This window comes from Pleurodeles waltl, chromosome 2_1 (assembly GCF_031143425.1).
Source record: "Pleurodeles waltl isolate 20211129_DDA chromosome 2_1, aPleWal1.hap1.20221129, whole genome shotgun sequence".
NCBI classification, from domain to species: Eukaryota; Metazoa; Chordata; class Amphibia; order Caudata; family Salamandridae; genus Pleurodeles; species Pleurodeles waltl.
In genome coordinates this window covers 5,296,319-5,316,858 of record NC_090438.1, presented here as the reverse complement: position 1 = coordinate 5,316,858, position 20,540 = coordinate 5,296,319, and positions in this window count along the sequence as shown.

Below are 20,540 nucleotides of genomic sequence, written 5' to 3'. Positions count from 1 at the left end.
GCTTGTTGGCATCCTTCCGGCGGGACAACACTTTTGCACGACTCTCCAAGGCAAGAGGAATCCGTCCATCAAAAGAGAAGTCTCTAGCCCTTTTCGTTCCTGCAGAAACCTCAGCTTCTTCTGTCCAGTCGAAGCTTCTTTGCACCCGCAGCTGGCATTTCCTGGGCATCTGCCCATCTCCGACTTGCTTGTGACTTTTGGACTTGGTCCCCTTGTTCCACAGGTACCCTAGATTGGAAATCCACAGTTGTTGCATTGCTGGTTTGTGTCTTTCCTGCATTATTCCTCTAACACGACTACTTTGTCCTTAGTGGAACTTTAGTGCACTTTGCACTCGCTTTTCAGGGTCTTGGGGAGGGTTATTTTTCTAACTCTCACTATTGTCTAATAGTCCCAGCGACCCTCTACAAGGTCACATAGGTTTGGGGTCCATTCGTGGTTCGCATTCCACTTTTGGAGTATATGGTTTGTGTTGCCCCAATCCCTATGTTTCCCCATTGCATCCTATTGTAACTTTACATTGTTTGCACTGTTTTCTAAGACTATACTGCATATTTTTGCTATTGTGTATATATATCTTGTGTATATTTCCTATCCTCTCACTGAGGGTACACTCTAAGATACTTTGGCATATTGTCATAAAAATAAAGTACCTTTATTTTTAGTATAACTGTGTATTGTGTTTTCTTATGATATTGTGCATATGACACTAAGTGGTACTGTAGTAGCTTCACACGTCTCCTAGTTCAGCCTAAGCTGCTCTGCTAAGCTACCATTATCTATCAGCCTAAGCTGCTAGACACCCTATACACTAATAAGGGATAACTGGGCCTGGCGCAAGGTGCAAGTACCCCTTGGTACTCACTACAAGCCAGTCCAGCCTCCTACATTGGTTGTGCAGTGGTGGGATAAGTGCTTGAGACTACTTACCACTCTTGTCATTGTACTTTTCATAAGAGAAAAATATACAAAACAAGGTCAGTGTATATACACATAGCCAAAAAGTTTTGCATTTCCTCTTTTCACTCTTTTCTAAGTGCTGAAAAGTACTCCTAAACTTTCAAAAAGTTCTTAAAAGTTTAAAAAAGTTTTTTTTCTGTCTTTCCAAAAAAGTTCTGAAAACTTTTTTCTCTTTTTCTATCACTTTAACTCTCTCTAAAAAATGTCTGGCACAGGCCAAAGTGTTGATCTGTCCAAACTTGCATATGACAACTTTAGCTGGAAAAGAGCAAGGAGTCTCTGTATAGAGAGAGGTTTGAGTGTAGGGAAGAATCCTTCCTTGGAACTGTTACTTAACATGCTTAGAGAACAAGATAAGGCCATAGGTGCCTCATCTGTTGAAAAAGTACCTAATAGTTCTCAATCTGATTCAGGGACTCCCCCAGGAAAAGATTCAGGAAAGAAACTTCCTAGCCTGCCCATTACTAGACAATCTAGCATAGATGGTAATGATGATGAGCCACACCATATAAATAGTGTTGTCTCACCTCATAGCAAAAGCATTTATTCTCACCATACTGGTAGTAATGTTTCTATAAACCAAGCTGTTAGGGTGGCTTCTGTAAGGGACAGGTCTCCTTCTGTTCATTCCCATCATAGCTCTGTTTCTAGAAATGTCCCTCCCACCAACCCTGATGACAGAATGTTAGAGAGGGAACTCAATAAGTTGAGGGTGGAACAAACCAGACTGAAGCTTAAAAAGCAACAGCTGGATTTGGATAGACAGTCTTTTGAATTAGAGAAGGAAAGACAGAAGTTGGGTTTAGATACCCATGGTGGCAGCAGCAGTATTCCCCATAGTCATCCTGCAAAAGAGCATGATTCCAGGAATCTGCACAAGATAGTTCCCCCTTATAAGGAGGGGGATGACATTAACAAGTGGTTTGCTGCACTTGAGAGGGCCTGTGTTGTGCAGGATGTCCCTCAAAGGCAGTGGGCTGCTATCCTATGGCTATCATTTAGTGGAAAAGGTAGGGATAGGCTCCTTACTGTGAAAGAAAATGATGCTAATAACTTCCAACTTCTTAAGAATGCACTCCTGGATGGTTATGGCTTAACCACTGAACAGTACAGGATAAAGTTCAGAGAGACCAAAAAGGAGTCTTCACAAGACGGGTTGATTTCATTGACCATTCAGTGAAGGCCTTGGAGGGGTGGTTACATGGCAGTAAAGTTACTGATTATGACAGCCTGTATAACTTAATCCTGAGAGAGCATATTCTTAATAATTGTGTGTCTGATTTGTTGCACCAATACTTGGTGGACTCTGATCTGACCTCTCCCCAAGAATTGGGAAAGAAGGCAGACAAATGGGTCAGAACAAGAGTGAACAGAAAAGTTCATACAGGGGGTGACAAAGATGGCAACAAAAAGAAGGATGGTAAGTCTTCTGACAAGGGTGGGGACAAATCTAAAAATGAGTCTTCATCAGGCCCACAAAAACACTCTGGTGGGGGTGGTGGGTCCAAATCCTCCTTTAATCAGAACAAGGAAAAGAAACCATGGTGCTATTTATGTAAAATAAAAGGCCATTGGACAACAGATCCCAGTTGTCCAAAGAAAGGCACCACTGCTCCTACCACTACAACCCCTACTGCTACACCTAGTGTCCCTACTAATAGCAGTGGTGGTGGGAGCAAACCTACTAATAGCCAATCTAAGGGAGTAGCTGGGCTCACTTTTGGTAAATTTAGTTGGGGTTGGTCTGATTAGGGAGACCACAGAGGCTACTTTAGTCTCTGAAGGGGCTATTGATTTAGCTACTTTGGTTGCTTGCCCCCATAACTTGGAGAAGTACAAGCAACTAACCCTAATAAATGGTGTTGAGGTCCAGGCCTACAGGGACACAGGTGCCAGTGTCACAATGGTGATTGAGAAACTGGTGCACCCTGAACAACACATACTTGGACACCAGTACCAAGTAACCGATGCTCACAACATAACACAAAGCCACCCCATGGCTGTTGTAAATCTCAACTGGGGGGGGGGTAACTGGTCCAAAGAAAGTTGTGGTAGCTTCAGATTTACCTGTAGACTGTCTATTAGGGAATGATTTGGAGACATCAGCTTGGTCAGATGTGGAGTTGGAGGCCCATGCAGCAATGCTGGGCATTCCAGGGCATATTTTTGCTTTGACAAGGGCTCAGGCCAAAAAGCAAAAAGGACAGGGAAGCTTGGATCCTGGAACAATGGACCAAGTGCTCCCTAAAGCTAGGGCTAGTAGAAGCAAACCACTTCCTACTATCCCTCCCTCTACAGAGGATTCAACTTCTGAGGAAGAAGAATTCCCTCCCTGTGCAGAACCTACACCCGAGGAGCTGGAAGCAGACACTGCTGAGCTTTTGGGTGAAGGGGGGCCTGCCAGAGAGGAGCTGAGTGTGGCACAGCAAACCTGTCCCACATTAGAGGGTCTCAGACAGCAATCTGTCAAACAGGCTAATGGGGATGTCAGTGACTCTCACAGAGTTTACTGGGAGGACAACCTCTTGTACACTGAGCATAGGGATCCTAAACCTGGAGCTGCCAGGAGATTAGTGATTCCTCAGGAGTACAGAAAGTTCCTCCTAACACTGGCACATGACATTCCCTTAGCTGGGCACCTAGGACAAATGAAAACTTGGGACAGGCTTGTTCCCCTGTTTCATTGGCCTAGGATGTCTGAGGACACAAAGGAATTTTGTAAGTCCTGTGAAACCTGTCAAGCCAGTGGCAAAACAGGTGGCACACCAAAGGCACCCCTTATTCCACTGCCTGTGGTTGGGGTTCCCTTTGAAAGGGTAGGGGTTGACATAGTTGGCCCCCTTGACCCTCCTACTGCTTCAGGCAATAGGTTTATCTTGGTGGTAGTGGACCATGCCACAAGATATCCTGAAGCTATTCCTTTAAGGACCACTACAGCTCCTGCAGTGGCAAAGGCCCTCCTGGGAATATTTTCCAGGGTGGGCTTCCCAAAGGAAGTAGTATCAGACAGGGGAAGCAATTTCATGTCTGCATACTTAAAGGCCATGTGGAAGGAGTGTGGTGTAACTTACAAGTTCACAACACCCTATCATCCACAAACAAATGGACTGGTGGAGAGATTTAATAAAACTCTCAAAGGCATGATTATGGGTCTCCCTGAAAAACTCCGCAGGAGATGGGATATCCTTCTACCATGCCTCCTTTTTGCCTACAGGGAGGTATCCCACAAAGGAGTGGGCTTCAGCCCCTTTGAACTTCTTTTTGGACACCCTGTTAGGGGTCCACTCACACTTGTAAAGGAGGGTTGGGAACAACCTTTAAAAGCTCCTAAGCAGGATATTATGGATTATGTACTTGGCCTCAGATCAAGGATGGCTGAGTACATGAAAAAGGCCAGTAAAAACCTTCAGGCCAGCCAAGAGCTCCAGAAGCAATGGCATGATCAGAAGGCTGTTTTGGTTCAGTACCAACCAGGGCAGAAAGTGTGGGTCTTGGAGCCTGTGGCCCCAAGAGCACTCCAAGATAAATGGAGTGGTCCCCACACAATTGTTGAGAAAAAGGGAGAAGTCACCTATTTAGTTGACTTAGGCACTGCCAGGAGTCCCCTTAGGGTGCTCCATGTCAACCGCCTGAAACCCTACTATGACAGGGCTGATCTCACCCTGCTCATGGCAACTGATGAGGGACAGGAAGAAGACAGTGATCCTCTACCTGATCTCTTCTCTTCCACAGAACAAGATGCTCTTGTGGAAGGTGTAGTTTTGGCTGATTGTCTTACTGCTGAGCAGAAAGATAATTGCATAAATCTCCTAGGACAATTTTCAGAACTCTTCTCCATTGTGCCAGGCACCACTTCTTGGTGTGAGCACACTATAGATACTGGAGACAGTTTACCTGTCAAAAGTAAGATCTATAGGCAGCCTGACCATGTCAGGGACTGCATAAAGCAAGAAGTTCAGAAGATGTTGGAACTAGGAGTGGTGGAGCACTCTGACAGTCCATGGGCTTCTCCTGTGGTACTGGTACCAAAACCCAATTCTAAAGATGGAAAGAAGGAAATGAGGTTTTGTGTCGACTATAGAGGTCTCAACTTGGTAACCAAAACTGATGCTCACCCTATACCCAGGGCAGATGAGCTCATAGATACACTGGCATCTGCCAAGTATCTAAGCACTTTTGATTTGACTGCAGGGTATTGGCAGATCAAATTGTCAGAAGATGCTAAATCTAAGACTGCATTTTCTACCATTGGAGGACATTACCAGTTTACTGTAATGCCTTTTGGTCTGAAAAATGCACCTGCCACTTTTCAGAGGTTGGTGAACACAGTCCTGCAAGGGCTGGAAGCTTTCAGTGCAGCATATTTGGATGATATAGCTGTCTTTAGCTCCAGCTGGGATGATCACCTGGTCCACCTTTGGAAAGTTTTGGAAGCCCTGCAAAAGGCAGGCCTCACTATCAAGGCTTCAAAGTGCCAGATAGGGCAGGGTAAGGTGGTTTATCTGGGACACCTTGTTGGTGGGGAACAGATTGCACCACTTCAGGGGAAAATCCAAACTATTATTGATTGGGTTCCCCCTACCACTCAGACTCAGGTGAGAGCCTTCCTAGGCCTCACTGGGTATTACAGGAGGTTCATTAAGAACTATGGCTCCATTGCAGCCCCTCTTAATGACCTCACATCCAAGAAAATGCCTAAAAAGGTATTATGGACAGCAAACTGTCAGAAAGCTTTTGAGGAGCTGAAGCAGGCCATGTGCTCTGCACCTGTCCTGAAAAGCCCTTGTTACTCTAAAAAATTCTATGTCCAAACTGATGCATCTGAATTAGGAGTAGGGGCAGTCCTATCACAACTTAATTCTGAGGGCCAGGATCAACCTGTTGCTTTTATTAGTAGGAGGTTGACCCCTAGAGAAAAGCGTTGGTCTGCCATTGAGAGGGAGGCCTTTGCTGTGGTCTGGGCACTGAAGAAGTTGAGGCCATACCTGTTTGGCACTCACTTCATTGCTCAGACAGACCACAAAACTCTACTTTGGCTAAAACAAATTAAAGGTGAAAATCCTAAATTGTTGAGGTGGTCCATATCCCTACAGGGAATGGACTATACAGTGGAACATAGACCTGGGAGTAGCCACTCCAATGCAGATGGACTCTCCAGATATTTCCACTTAGACAATGAAGACTCATCAGGTCATGGCTAGTCTTATTGTCCTTCGTTTGGGGGGGGGTTGTGTAGGAAAGTACCATCTTGCCTGGCATGTTACCCCCATTTTTCACTGTATATATGTTGTTTTAGTTGTATGAGTCACTGGGACCCTGGTAACCCAGGGCCCCAGTGCTCATAAGTGTGCCTGAATGTGTTACCTGTGTAGTGACTAACTGTCTCACTGAGGCTCTGCTAATCAGAACCTCAGTGGTTATGCTCTCTCATTTCTTTCCAAATTGTCACTGACAGGCTAGTGACCATTTTTACCAATTTACATTGGCTTACTGGAACACCCTTATAATTCCCTAGTATATGGTACTGAGGTACCCAGGGTATTGGGGTTCCAGGAGATCCCTATGGGCTGCAGCATTTCTTTTGCCACCCATAGGGAGCTCTGACAATTCTTACACAGGCCTGCCACTGCAGCCTGAGTGAAATAACGTCCACGTTATTTCACAGCCATTTTACACTGCACTTAAGTAACTTATAAGTCACCTATATGTCTAACCTTTACCTGGTAAAGGTTAGGCGCAAAGTTACTTAGTGTGAGGGCACCCTGGCACTAGCCAAGGTGCCCCCACATTGTTCAGAGCCAATTCCCTGAACTTTGTGAGTGCGGGGACAGCATTACACGCGTGCACTACATATAGGTCACTACCTATATGTAGCTTCACAATGGTAACTCCGAATATGGCCATGTAACATGTCTATGATCATGGAATTGCCCCCTCTATGCCATCCTGGCATAGTTGGCACAATCCCATGATCCCAGTGGTCTGTAGCACAGACCCTGGTACTGCCAAACTGCCCTTCCTGGGGTTTCACTGCAGCTGCTGCTGCTGCCAACCCCTCAGACAGGCAGCCGCCCTCCTGGGGTCCAGCCAGGCCTGGCCCAGGATGGCAGAACAAAGAACTTCCTCTGAGAGAGGGTGTGACACCCTCTCCCTTTGGAAAATGGTGTGAAGGCAGGGGAGGAGTAGCCTCCCCCAGCCTCTGGAAATGCTTTGTTGGGCACAGAGGTGCCCAATTCTGCATAAGCCAGTCTACACCGGTTCAGGGACCCCTTAGCCCCTGCTCTGGCGCGAAACTGGACAAAGGAAAGGGGAGTGACCACTCCCCTGACCTGCACCCCCCCTGGGAGGTGTCCAGAGCTCCTCCAGTGTGCTCCAGACCTCTGCCATCTTGGAAACAGAGGTGCTGCTGGCACACTGGACTGCTCTGAGTGGCCAGTGCCACCAGGTGACGTCAGAGACTCCTGCTGATAGGCTCCTTCAGGTGTTAGTAGCCTATCCTCTCTCCTAGGTAGCCAAACCCTCTTTTCTGGCTATTTAGGGTCTCTGTCTCTGGGGAAACTTTAGATAACGAATGCATGAGCTCAGCCGAGTTCCTCTGCATCTCTCTCTTCACCTTCTGATAAGGAAACGACTGCTGACCGCACTGGAAGCCTGCAAACCTGCAACATAGTAGCAAAGACGACTACTGCAACTCTGTAACGCTGATCCTGCCGTCTTCTCGACTGTTTTCCTGCTTGTGCATGCTGTGGGGGTAGCCTGCCTCCTCTCTGCACCAGAAGCTCCAAAGAAATCTCCCGTGGGTCGACGGAATCTTCCCCCTGCAACCGCAGGCACCAAAAAGCTGCATTACCGGTCCCTTGGGTCTCCTCTCAGCACGACGAGCGAGGTCCCTCGAATCCAGCGACTCTGTCCAATTGACCCCCACAGTCCAGTGACTCTTCAGTCCAAGTTTGGTGGAGGTAAGTCCTTGCCTCACCTCGCTGGGCTGCATTGCTGGGAACCGCGACTTTGCAGCTACTCCGGCCCCTGTGCACTTCCGGCGGAAATCCTTTGTGCACATCCAAGCCTGGGTCCACGGCACTCGAACCTGCATTGCACGACTTTCTAAGCTGATCTCCGGCGACGTGGGACTCCTTTGTGCAACTTCGGCAAGCACTGTTTCACGCATCCTCGTAGTGCCTGTTTCTGGCACTTCTCTGGGTGCTACCTGCTGCTGAGAGGATTCCTTGTCTTGCTCCACGTTCCCTCTCTCTCCTGGTCCAATTTGCAACATCCTGGTCCCTCCTGGGCCGCAGCAGTGTCCAAAAATGATAACCGCAGGATTTGCAGCTAGCAAGGCTTGTTGGCGTTCTTTCGGCGGGAAAACACTTCAGCACGACTCTCCACTGCGAGAGAGATCCGTCCACTAAAGGGGAAGTCTCTAGCCCTTTTTGTTCCTGCAGAAACCGCAGCTTCTTCTGTACAGTAGAAGCTTCTTTGCATCCACAGCTGGCATTTCCTGGGCATTTGCCCATCTCCGACTTGCTTGTGACTTTTGGACTTGGTCCCCTTGTTCCACAGGTACCCTAGATTGGAAATCCACAGTTGGTGCATTGTTGGTTTGTGTCTTTCCTGCATTATTCCTCTATCACATCTTCTTTGTCTTTTGGGGAACTTCAGTGCACTTTGCACTCACTTTTCAGGGTCTTGGGGAGGGCTATTTTTCTAACCCTCACTATTTTCTAATAGTCCCAGCGACCCTCTACAAGGTCACATAGGTTTGGGGTCCATTCGTGGTTCACATTCCACTTTTGGAGTATATGGTTTGTGTTGCCCCTATCCCTATGTGTCCCCATTGCATCCTATTGTAACTATACATTGTTTGCACTGTTTTCTAAGACTATACTGCATATTTTTAGTATTGTGTACATATAACTTGTGTATATTTGCTATCCTCATACTGAGGGTACACTCTAAGATACTTTGGCATATTGTCATAAAAATTAAGTACCTTTATTTTTAGTATAACTGTGTATTGTGTTTTCTTATGATATTCTGCAAGTGACACTTGTGGTACTGTAGTAGCTTCACACGTCTCCTAGTTCAGCCTAAGCTGCTCTGCTAAGCTACCATTATCTATCAGTCTAAGCTGCTAGACACCCTATACACTAATAAGGGATAACTGGGCCTGGTGCAAGGTGCAATTACCCCTTGGTACTCACTACAAGCCAGTCCAGCCTCCTACATTGGTTGTGCAGCGGTGGGATAAGTACTTTGAGACTACTTACCACTCTTGTCATTGTACTTTTCATAAGAGAAAAATATACAAAACAAGTTCAGTGTGTGTACACATTGCTAAAAAGTTTTGCATTTCCTCTTTTCACTCTTTTCTAAGTGCTGAAAAGTACATCTAAACTTTCTAAAAAGTTCTAAAAAGTTTAAAAAGTTTTTTTCTGTCTTTCTAAAAGTTCTGAAAACTTTTTTCTCTTTTTCTATCACTTTAACTCTCTCTAAAAATGTCTGGCACAGGCCAAAATGTTGATCTGTCCAAACTTGCATATGACCACCTTAGCTGGAAAGGAGCAAGGAGTCTCTGTGTAGAGAGAGGTTTGAGTGTAGGGAAGAATCCTTCCTTGGAATTGTTGCTTAATATGCTTAGAGAACAAGATAAGGCCAAAGGGGCCACATCTGTTGAAAAAGTAGCAAATGGTTCCCAATCTGATCCAGGGACTCCCACAGGAAAAGATTCAGGAAAGAAAGTTCCCAGCCTGCCCATTACTAGACAGTCTAGCATAGTTGGTAATGATGAAGAGCCACACCATACAAATAGTGTTGTCTCACATCATAGCAAGAGCATTTATTCACACCACAGTGGAAGTGATGTTTCTGTTAGCCAAGCTGTTAGGGTGGCTTCTGTAAGGGACAGGTCTCCTTCTGTTCATTCTTCTGTGTCTAAGAATGTCCCTCCCACCAACCCTGATGACAGAATGTTAGAAAGGGAACTCAACAAGTTGAGAGTGGAACAAACCAGACTGAAGCTTAAAAAGCAACAGCTGGATTTGGATAGACAGGCCCGTATTTATACTTCGTTTGCGCCGAATTTGCGTCGTTTTTTTCAATGCAAATTCGGCGCAAAACAAACACCATATTTATACTTTGGCGTTAGACGTGTCTAGCGCCAAAGTATGGGCAAATAGCGTCATTTTTTTGCGTGAACGCCTTCCTTGCGTTAATGAGATGCAAGGAAGGCATTCCCGTCTAAAAAAATGACGGCGACGCAAATGCGTCGTATTTATACTCCCGGGCAAAAATCACGCCCGGGAGTGGGCGGGGCAAAAAACCCCGCTTTTGCGCCACTTTTTAACGCCTGCTCAGGGCAGGCGTTAAGGGGCCTGTGGGCTCAAAATGAGCCCACAGGTGCCCTCCCATGCCCCCAGGGACCCCCCCTGCCACCCTGCCCACCCCAGGAGGACCCCCAAGGATGGAGGGACCCACCCCAGGGACATTCAGGTAAGTTCAAGTAAGTATAATTTTTTTTTTTTGGTGGCATAAGGGGGCCTTATTTGTGCCCCCCTACATGCCACTATGCCCAATGACCATGCCCAGGGGACATAAGCCCCCTGGGCATGGCCATTGGGCAAGGGGGCATGACTCCTGTCTTTACTAAGACAGGAGTCATTTAAATGGCGTCTGGGCGTCGAAAAAAATGGTGCAAATCGGGTTGAGGCAATTTTTTTGCCTCAACCTGACTTGCCCCATTTTAAGACGCCCTAACGCCATTTTCCCCCTACGCCGGCGCTGCCTGGTCTACGTGGTTTTTTTCCACACACACCAGGCAGTGCCGGTCTGCTTGCGCCGCCTAACGCCATTCCATAAATACGGCGCCCGCGTGGCTCTTCAGAATGGCGTTAGACGGCGCTAAATTTTTTGACGCTAAACTGCGTTAGCGCAGTTTAGCGTCAAAAAGTATAAATATGGGCCACAGTCTTTTGAACTAGAAAAAGAAAGACAGAAATTGGGTTTAGATACCCATGGTGGCAGCAGCAATATTCCCCATAGTCATCCTGTAAAAGAGCATGATTCCAGGAATCTGCACAAGATAGTTCCCCCTTATAAGGAGGGAGATGACATTAACAAGTGGTTTGCTGCGCTTGAGAAGGCCTGTGTTGTACAGGATGTCCCTCAAAGGCAGTGGGCTGCTATCCTATGGCTATCATTTAGTGGAAAAGGTAGGGATAGGCTCCTTACTGTGAAAGAAAGTGATGCCAATAATTTTACAGTTCTTAAGAATGCACTCCTGGATGGTTATGGCTTAACCACTGAACAATACAGGATAAAGTTCAGAGAGACCAAAAAGGAGTCTTCACAAGACTGGGTTGATTTTGTTGACCATTCAGTGAAGGCCTTGGAGGGGTGGTTACATGGCAGTAAAGTTACTGATTATGACAGCCTGAATAACTTGATCCTGAGAGAGCATATTCTTAATAATTGTGTGTCTGATTTGTTGCACCAGTACTTGGTGGACTCTGATCTGACCTCTCCCCAAGAATTGGGAAAGAAGGCAGACAAATGGGTCAGAACAAGGGTGAACAGAAAAATTCATACTGGGGGTGACAAAGATGTCAATAAGAAGAAAGATGGTGAAAAATCTCAAGATAAGCATGGGGATAAGGGTAAAACCAAAGATCCCACTTCAAATCTTAAACACTCTTCAAGGGGTGGGGATAAAACAAATTCTTCTTCTTCTTCTCAACCTACACAATTTAAAAAGCCTTGGTGCTTTGTGTGTAAAAACAGAGGCCATAGGCCAGGGGATAAGTCCTGTCCAGGTAAACCCCCTGAGCCTTCCACCACTAATACATCAATCTCTAGTGCCCCTAGCAGTAGTGGTACTAGTGGTGGGACTGCTGGCAACAGTCAAGTTAAGGGTGTAGTTGGGTTCACTTATGGGTCCATAGTAGAAACTGGGGTAGTCAGTCCCAAGACAGTTTCTGTCACACCTAGTGGCATTGGCCTTGCCACACTGGCTGCGTGTCCCCTTACAATGGATAAGTACAGGCAGACAGTTTCAATAAATGGTGTTGAGGCCTTGGCCTACAGGGACACAGGTTCCAGTATCACTTTGGTGACTGAAAACCTAGTGCATCCTGATCAACACATCATTGGACACCAGTATAAGATTATTGATGTCCATAACTCCACTAAGTTTCTTCCCTTAGCTATAATTCAGTTTAGTTGGGGTGGAGTTACTGGCCCTAAGCAGGTGGTGGTATCACCTAGCTTACCTGTAGACTGTCTCTTAGGTAATGACCTAGAGGCCTCAGGTTGGGCTGAGGTAGAGTTTTATGCCCATGCAGCCATGCTGGGCATCCCTGAGGAATTGTTTCCTCTCATTTCTACTGAAATGAAAAAGCAAAGGAGAGAAGGCCTGAAAACTCAGGATCCCTCTCCATCAACAGGTAAAAAGGGTATAACAGTATCCCCTAACCACCCTACCATTCAGGATAACATTCCTGGGGTGGGAGAAACCTCTCCTGGGGTGGCATCTGTTACAAGGGAATCATCAATTGGCAAAGCTGGACTCCCTGAGGTAGAAGTACCTCTCTGTGGGATAACTAACATTGGTGACAAAAAGAGCACCATTTTAGTTAACATGGAGAATCCCTCCAACCCTCTGTAGGAGGCTGGACTGGCTTGTAGTGAGTACCAAGGGGTACTTGCACCTTGCACCAGGCCCAGTTATCCCTTATTAGTGTATAGGGTGTCTAGCAGCTTAGGCTGATAGATAATGGTAGCTTAGCAGAGCAGCTTAGGCTGAACTAGGAGACGTGTGAAGCTACTACAGTACCACTTAGTGTCATATGCACAATATCATAAGAAAACACAATACACAGTTATACTAAAAATAAAGGTACTTTATTTTTATGACAATATGCCAAAGTATCTTAGAGTGTACCCTCAGTGAGAGGATAGGAAATATACACAAGATATATATACACAATAGCAAAAATATGCAGTATAGTCTTAGAAAACAGTGCAAACAATGTATAGTTACAATAGGATGCAATGGGGAAACATAGGGATAGGGGCAACACAAACCATATACTCCAAAAGTGGAATGCGAACCACGAATGGACCCCAAACCTATGTGACCTTGTAGAGGGTCGCTGGGACTATTAGACAATAGTGAGAGTTAGCAAAATAACCCTCCCCAAGACCCTGAAAAGTGAGTGCAAAGTGCACTAAAGTTCCCCTAAAGACAAAAGAGTCGTGTTAGAGGAATAATGCAGGAAAGACACAAACCAGCAATGCAACAACTGTGGATTTCCAATCTAGGGTACCTGTGGAACAAGGGGACCAAGTCCAAAAGTCACAAGCAAGTCGGAGATGGGCAGATGCCCAGGAAATGCCAGCTGCGGGTGCAAAGAAGCTTTGACTGGACAGAAGAAGCTGAGGTTTCTGCAGGAACGAAAAGGGCTAGAGACTTCCCCTTTGGTGGACGGATCCCTCCCGCCTTGGAGAGTCGTGCAGAAGTGTTTTCCCGCGGGAAGGACGCCAACAAGCCTTGCTACACGCAAATCGTGCGTTTGGCGTTTTTGGACGCTGCTGGGGCCCAGGAGGGACCAGGAGGTCGCATATTGGACCTGCAAAGAGAGGGGACGTGGAGCAAGACAAAGAGCCCCCACTAAAGCAGGAAGCACCCGGAGAAGTGCCAGAAACAGGCACTACAAGGATGCGTGAAACAGTGCTCGCCGAAGTTGCACAAAGGAGTCCCACGTCGCCGGAGACCAACTTAGAAAGTCGTGCAATGCAGGTTAGAGTGCCGTGGACCCAGGCTTGGCTGTGCACAAAGGATTTCTGCCGGAAGGGCACAGGGGCCGGAGTAGCTGCAAAGTCGTGGTTCCCAGCAATGCAGCCCAGCGAGGTGAGGCAAGGACTTACCTCCACCAAACTTGGACTGAAGAGTCACTGGACTGTGGGGGTCACTTGGACAGAGTCGCTGTATTCGAGGGACCTCGCTCGTCGTGCTGAGAGGAGACCCAAGGGACCGGTAATGCAGCTTTTTGGTGCCTGCGGTTGCAGGGGGAAGATTCCGTCGACCCACGGGAGATTTCTTCGGAGCTTCTGGTGCAGAGAGGAGGCAGGCTACCCCCACAGCATGCACAAGCAGGAAAACAGTCGAGAAGGCGGCAGGATCAGCGTTACAGAGTTGCAGTAGTCGTCTTTGCTACTATGTTGCAGGTTTGCAGGCTTCCAGCGCGGTCAGCGGTCGTTTCCTTATCAGAAGGTGAAGAGAGAGATGCAGAGGAACTCGTCTGAGCTCATGCATTCGTTATCTAAAGTTTCCCCAGAGACAGAGACCCTAAATAGCCAGAAAAGAGGGTTTGGCTACCTAGGAGAGAGGATAGGCTACTAACACCTGAAGGAGCCTATCAGCAGGAGTCTCTGACGTCACCTGGTGGCACTGGCCACTCAGAGCAGTCCAGTGTGCCAGCAGCACCTCTGTTTCCAAGATGGCAGAGGTCTGGAGCACACTGGAGGAGCTCTGGACACCTCCCAGGGGAGGTGCAGGTCAGGGGAGTGGTCTCTCCCCTTTCCTTTGTCCAGTTTCGCGCCAGAGCAGGGGCTAAGGGGTCCCTGAACCGGTGTAGACTGGCTTATGCAGAATTGGGCACATCTGTGCCCAACAAAGCATTTCCAGAGGCTGGGGGAGGCTACTCCTCCCCTGCCTTCACACCATTTTCCAAAGGGAGAGGGTGTCACACCCTCTCTCAGAGGAAGTTCTTTGTTCTGCCATCCTGGGCCAGGCCTGGCTGGACCCCAGGAGGGCAGCTGCCTGTCTGAGGGGTTGGCAGCAGCAGCAGCTGCAGTGAAACCCCAGGAAGGGCAGTCTGGCAGTACCAGGGTCTGTGCTACAGACCACTGGGATCATGGAATTGTACCAACAATGCCAGGATGGCATAGAGGGGGCAATTCCATGATCATAGACATGTTACATGGCCATATTCGGAGTTACCATGGAGAAGCTACATATAGGTAGTGACCTATATGTAGTGCACGCGTGTAATGGTGTCCCCGCACTCACAAAGTTCAGTGAATTGGCTCTGAACAATGTGGGGGCACCTTGGCTAGTGCCAGGGTGCCCTCACACTAAGTAACTTTGCACCTAACCTTTACCAGGTAAAGGTTAGACATATAGGTGACTTATAAGTTACTTAAGTGCAGTGTAAAATGGCTGTGAAATAACGTGGACGTTATTTCACTCAGGCTGCAGTGGCAGGCCTGTGTAAGAATTGTCAGAGCTCCCTATGGGTGGCAAAAGAAATGCTGCAGCCCATAGGGATCTCCTGGAACCCCAATACCCTGGGTACCTCAGTACCATATACTAGGGAATTATAAGGGTGTTCCAGTAAGCCAATGTAAATTGGTAAAAATGGTCACTAGCCTGTCAGTGACAATTTGGAAAGAAATGAGAGAGCATAACCACTGAGGTTCTGATTAGCAGAGCCTCAGTGAGACAGTTAGTCACTACACAGGTAACACATTCAGGCACACTTATGAACACTGGGGCCCTGGGTTACCAGGGTCCCAGTGACACATACAACTAAAACAACATATATACAGTGAAAAATGGGGGTAACATGCCAGGCAAGATGGTACTTTCCTACACAACCCCCCCCCCCAAACGAAGGACAATAAGACTAGCCATTACCTGATGAGTCTTCATTGTCTAAGTGGAAATATCTGGAGAGTCCATCTGCATTGGAGTGGCTACTCCCAGGTCTATGTTCCACTGTATAGTCCATTCCCTGTAGGGATATGGACCACCTCAACAATTTAGGATTTTCACCTTTCATTTGTTTTAGCCAAAGTAGAGGTTTGTGGTCTGTCTGAACAATGAAGTGAGTGCCAAACAGGTATGGCCTCAACTTCTTCAGAGCACAGACCACAGCAAAGGCCTCCCTCTCAATGGCAGACCAACGCTTTTCTCTAGGGGTCAACCTTCTACTAATAAAAGCAACAGGTTGATCCTGGCCCTCAGAATTAAGTTGTGATAGGACTGCCCCTACTCCTAATTCAGATGCTGAGATTGGACATATAATTTTTTAGAGTAACAAGGGCTTTTCAGGACAGGTGCAGAGCACATGGCCTGCTTCAGCTCCTCAAAAGCTTTCTGACAGCTTGCTGTCCATAATACCTTTTTAGGCATTTTCTTGGATGTGAGGTCATTAAGAGGGGCTGCAATGGAGCCATAGTTCTTAATGAACCTCCTGTAATACCCAGTGAGGCCTAGGAAGGCTCTCACCTGAGTCTGAGTGGTAGGGGGAACCCAATCAATAATAGTTTGGATTTTCCCCTGAAGTGGTGCAATCTGTTCCCCACCAACAAGGTGTCCCAGATAAACCACCTTACCCTGCCCTATCTGGCACTTTGAAGCCTTGATAGTGAGGCCTGCCTTTTGCAGGGCCTCCAAAACTTTCCAAAGGTGGACCAGGTGATCATCCCAGCTGGAGCTAAAGACAGCTATATCGTCCAAATATGCTGCACTGAAAGCTTCCAGCCCTTGCAGGACTGTGTTCACCAACCTCTGAAAAGTGGCAGGTGCATTTTTCAAACCAAAAGGCATTACAGTAAACTGGTAATGTCCTCCAATGGTAGAAAATGCAGTCTTAGGTTTAGCATCTTCTGACAATTTGATCTGCCAGTACCCTGCAGTCAAATCAAAAGTGCTTAGATACTTGGCAGATGCCAGTGTATCTATAAGCTCATCTGCCCTGGGTATAGGGTGAGCATCAGTTTTGGTTACCAAGTTGAGACCTCTATAGTCTACACAAAACCTCATTTCCTTCTTTCCATCTTTAGAATTGGGTTTTGGTACCAGTACCACAGGAGAAGCCCATGGACTGTCAGAGTGCTCAACCACTCCTAGTTCCATCATTTTGTGAACTTCTTGCTTTATGCAGTCCCTGACATGGTCAGGCTGCCTATAGATTTTACTTTTGACAGGTAATCTGTCTCCAGTATCTATAGTGTGCTCACACCAAGAAGTGGTGCCTGGCACAGTAGAGAAGAGTTCTGAAAATTGTCCTAGGAGATTTATGCAATTATCTTTCTGCTCAGCAGTAAGACAATCAGCCAAAACTACACCTTCCACAAGAGCATCTTGTTCTGTGGAAGAGAAGAGGTCAGGTAGAGGATCACTGTCTTTTTCCTGTCCCTCATCTGTTGCCATGAGCAGGGTGAGATCAGCCCTGTCATAGTAGGGTTTCAGGCGGTTGACATGGAGCACCCTAAGGGGACTCCTGGCAGTGCCTAAGTCAACCAAGTAGGTGACTTCACCCTTCTTTTCAACAATTGTGTGGGGTCCACTCCATTTATCTTGGAGTGCTCTTGGGGCCACAGGCTCCAAGACCCACACTTTCTGCCCTGGTTGGTACTGAACCAAAACAGCCTTCTGATCATGCCATTGCTTCTGGAGCTCTTGGCTGGCCTGAAGGTTTTTACTGGCCTTTTTCATGTACTCAGCCATCCTTGATCTGAGGCCAAGTACATAATCCACAATATCCTGCTTAGGAGCTTTTAAAGGTTGTTCCCAACCCTCCTTTACAAGTGTGAGTGGACCCCTAACAGGGTGTCCAAAAAGAAGTTCAATGGGGCTGAAGCCCACTCCTTTCTGGGGTACCTCCCTGTAGGCAAAGAGGAGGCATGGTAGAAGGATATCCCATCTCCTGCGGAGTTTTTCAGGGAGTCCCATAATCATGCCTTTGAGAGTTTTATTAAATCTCTCCACCAGTCCATTTGTTTGTGGATGATAGGGTGTTGTGAACTTGTAAATTACACCACACTCCTTCCACATGGCCTTTAAGTATGCAGACATGAAATTGCTTCCTCTGTCTGATACTACTTCCTTTGGGAAGCCCACCCTGGAAAATATTCCCAGGAGGGCCTTTGCCACTGCAGGAGCTGTAGTGGTCCTTAAAGGAATAGCTTCAGGATATCTTGTGGCATGGTCCACTACCACCAAGATAAACCTATTGCCTGAAGCAGTAGGAGGGTCAAGGGAGCCAACTATGTCAACCCCTACCCTTTCAAAGGGAACCCGAACCACAGGCAGTGGGATAAGGGGTGTCTTTGGGGTGCCACCTGTCTTGCCACTGGCTTGACAGGTTTCACAGGACTTGCAAAATTCTTTTGTGTCCTCAGACATCCTAGGCCAATGAAACAGGGGAACAAGCCTGTCCCAAGTTTTCATTTGTCCTAGATGCCCAGCTAAGGGAATGTCATGTGCCAGTGTTAGGAGGAACTTTCTGTACTCCTGAGGAATCACTAATCTCCTGGCAGCTCCAGGTTTAGGATCCCTATGCTCAGTGTACAAGAGGTTGTCCTCCCAGTAAACTCTGTGAGAGTCACTGACATCCCCATTAGCCTGTTTGACAGCTTGCTGTCTGAGACCCTCTAATGGTGGACAGGTTTGCTGTGCCACACTCAGTTCCTCTCTGGCAGGCCCCCCTTCACCCAAAAGCTCAGCAGTGTCTGCTTCCAGCTCCTCTGGTGTAGGTTCTGCACAGGGAGGGAATTCTTCTTCCTCAGAATTAGAATCCACTGTAGAGGGAGGGATAGTAGGAAGTGGTTTGCTTCTACTAGCCCTAGCTTTAGGGAGCACTTGGTCCATTGTTCCAGGATCCAAGCTTCCCTGTCCTTTTTGCTTTTTGGCCTGAGCCCTTGTCAAAGCAACAATATGCCCTGGGATGCCCAGCATTGCTGCATGGGCCTCCAACTCCACATCTGACCAAGCTGATGTCTCCAAATCATTCCCTAATAGACAGTCTACAGGTAAATCTGAAGCTACCACAACTTTCTTTGGACCTGTTACCCCCCCCCAGTTGAGATTTACAACAGCCATGGGGTGGCTTTGTGTTATGTTGTGAGCATTGGTTACTTGGTACTGGTGTCCAAGTATGTGTTGTTCAGGGTGCACCAGTTTCTCAATCACCATTGTGACACTGGCACCTGTGTCCCTGTAGGCCTGGACCTCAACACCATTTATTAGGGTTAGTTGCTTGTACTTCTCCAAGTTATGGGGGCAAGCAACCAAAGTGGCTAAATCAATAGCCCCTTCAGAGACTAAAGTAGCCTCTGTGGTCTCCCTAATCAGACCAACCCCAACTAAATTACCAAAAGTGAGCCCAGCTACTCCCTTGGATTGGCTATTAGTAGGTTTGCTCCCACCACCACTGCTATTAGTAGGGACACTAGGTGTAGCAGTAGGGGTTGTAGTGGTAGGAGCTGTGGTGCCTTTCTTTGGACAACTGGGATCTGTTGTCCAATGGCCTTTTATTTTACATAAATAGCACCATGGTTTCTTTTCCTTGTTCTGATTAAAGGAGGATTTGGACCCACCACCCCCACCAGAGTGTTTTTGTGGGCCTGATGAAGACTCATTTTTAGATTTGTCCCCACCCTTGTCAGAAGACTTACCATCCTTCTTTTTGTTGCCATCTTTGTCACCCCCTGTATGAACTTTTCTGTTCACTCTTGTTCTGACCCATTTGTCTGCCTTCTTTCCCAATTCTTGGGGAGAGGTCAGATCAGAGTCCACCAAGTACTGGTGCAACAAATCAGACACACAATTATTAAGAATATGCTCTCTCAGGATTAAGTTATACAGGCTGTCATAATCAGTAACTTTACTGCCATGTAACCACCCCTCCAAGGCCTTCACTGCCTGGTCAATGAAATCAACCCAGTCTTGTGAAGACTCCTTTTTGGTCTCTCTGAACTTTATCCTGTACTGTTCAGTGGTTAAGCCATAACCATCCAGGAGTGCATTCTTAAGAACTTGGAAATTATTGGCATCATTTTCTTTCACAGTAAGGAGCCTATCCCTACCTTTTCCACTAAATGATAGCCATAGGATAGCAGCCCACTGCCTTTGAGGGACATCCTGTACAACACAGGCCCTCTCAAGTGCAGCAAACCACTTGTTAATGTCATCCCCCTCCTTATAAGGGGGAACTATCTTGTGCAGATTCCTGGAATCATGCTCTTTTGCAGGATGACTATGGGGAATACTGCTGCTGCCACCATGGGTATCTAAACCCAACTTCTGTCTTTCCTTCTCTAATTCAAAAGACTGTCTATCCAAATCCAGCTGTTGCTTTTTAAGCTTCAGTCTGGTTTGTTCCACCCTCAACTTATTGAGTTCCCTCTCTAACATTCTGTCATCAGGGTTGGAGGGAGGGACATTTCTAGAAACAGAGCTATGATGGGAATGAACAGAAGGAGACCTGTCCCTTACAGAAGCCAACTTAACAGCTTGGTTTACAGAAACATTACTACCAGTATGGTGAGAATAAATGCTTTTGCTATGATGTGAGACAACACTATTTCTATGGTGTGGCTCATCATCATTACCATCTATGCTAGATTGTCTAGTAATGGGGAGGCTAGGAAGTTTCTTTCCTGAATCTTTTCCTGGGGGAGTCCCTGAATCTGATTGGGAACTATTAGGTACTTTTTCAACAGATGGGGCACCTATGGCCTTATCCTGTTCTCTAAGCATGTTAATTAATAGTTCTAAGGCAGGATTCTTCCCTACA